This window comes from Neomonachus schauinslandi, chromosome 3, assembly GCF_002201575.2.
Source record: "Neomonachus schauinslandi chromosome 3, ASM220157v2, whole genome shotgun sequence".
Taxonomy (NCBI): Eukaryota; Metazoa; Chordata; class Mammalia; order Carnivora; family Phocidae; genus Neomonachus; species Neomonachus schauinslandi.
In genome coordinates this window covers 110,226,757-110,228,571 of record NC_058405.1, presented here as the reverse complement: position 1 = coordinate 110,228,571, position 1,815 = coordinate 110,226,757, and positions in this window count along the sequence as shown.

Here is a 1,815-nt window from a genome sequence, read left to right as displayed (position 1 = left end):
TTCTTTCTCACCCTCTCCTTGCTGCTCCCCCTGCTTGTGCGTGCTCTCTTTCTCTCTCTCTGTCAAATAAATAAATAAATAAAATCTTTAAAAATAAATAAATAAATAAACTATAACACCTCGAGTGTATGTTTTACCTAGGAATTTTGAAAGACTTTATGAGCTTTTTCAAAATATTTGCTTCTAATAATGAATAGAGCAAGAACATTTCCTATCTGTTCTCTCCCAACTCTGCTTTTGAGCTTTGCACATAGCACACCTCTTTTTTTTTTTTTTTAAGATTTTATTTATGCATTTGAGAGACAGAGTATACAGAGAGAGAGAGAGCATCAGCAGGGAGAGAGACAAAGGAAGAGGGAGAAGCAGTCTCCCCACCGAGCCAGGAGCCCGATATGGGGCTCGATCCCAGGACCCTGGGATCATGACCTGAGCCTAAGGCAGATGCTTAACCATCTGAGCCACCCAGGAGCCCACATAGCACATTTCTTACCAAATTAATTCATGACTATAATTTAAAAAATTCAAATTCCTGTAGAGAAAAATTACTTTCATCTAGACTTAATCCAAAGCTGATGGATGACCAATCACTACATCACCATGAGCATTACTGTTATTAACAAGATAAAGTTTTCTTTGGGAGAATAAGGTAAGTCAGGGAGTTAGTTATACAGAACATCGGCATCTCCAAGAAATGTGAGTTGAGAGTATAGAGTCAGACTATGTCATCCAGCACATTTCTTCACACGTTCACAAATAGTTATTGAACACACTATGTGCCAGTACTATTCCAGGTACTAGGAATACAAAATATTGAAAACTGCTGCCCTCATGGTGCTTACATCACATAAAAAGAGACAGACAAAAATGAGATAAACACATAAAATGTATCGCATGCTACATAGTGATAAACACTGAGAAAAAAAGAACAGGGGTGGGCAAAATTTTTCTGTAAAGGGCCAGATAATAAATATTTCAGGCTTTATGGGCCAGATGGTTCCTGTCACAACTACTCAGCTATGCCCCTGTAGCCCAACAGCAGCTCCGGACAGTATGTAAACGAGTGGGAGTGGCTGTGTTCTGACATAACCTTATAAACTAATGGAGCTAGTCGTGTGGGTAGTGAGGGAAAAGCTTTCCAGAGAGAGAAAACAGGAAGTACAAAGGCACTGAGATGGGAGCTTGACTTGTGTGTGTAAAGGTCACCAAATAGGCCAATGTTGTCTGTAGACTGGGCTGGAGCCTGCAGGCATGGAATAGGAGATGTGGTCAGATATGTAAGGCCTTATAGAGAATGTAAGAATGTTAGATTTTATTATGTGTGAAATGGGAAGTCATGGAAAGATTTTGAAAAGAGAAGACATATTGTATGTCTTATGCTTTAAAATCATCTCTCTGGCACCTGCATGGATAGACTCAAGGGTAACAAGAGGCGACAAGAATGATGAGGCCGTGATCACAGTAATTGGTATGGGATAAGATGGCGTCTTGGCTCAGAGAAGGTATGGTCTCTTTGATGGAGAAGCAGTTGAGTTCTGGATGGATTTGGAAAGTACTGATAACAGGATCTACTCATGCAATGGATTTGTAGTGTGAGAGAAAAAGAGAAGCTAAGGATGAGAGTTTTGTTGTCAGCAATGGGTAAGGAAAAGACTATGGGAGGTCCAGGATTTTTTTTTAAAGATTGATTTATTTATTTTGGAGAGAGAGAGAATGGGAGAGCAAGGGAGAGGGGCGGAGGGAGAGGGAGAGAGAGAGAATCCCAAGCAGACTCCCCACTGAGCATGGAGCCCGATGTGGGGCTCCAACCCACGACCC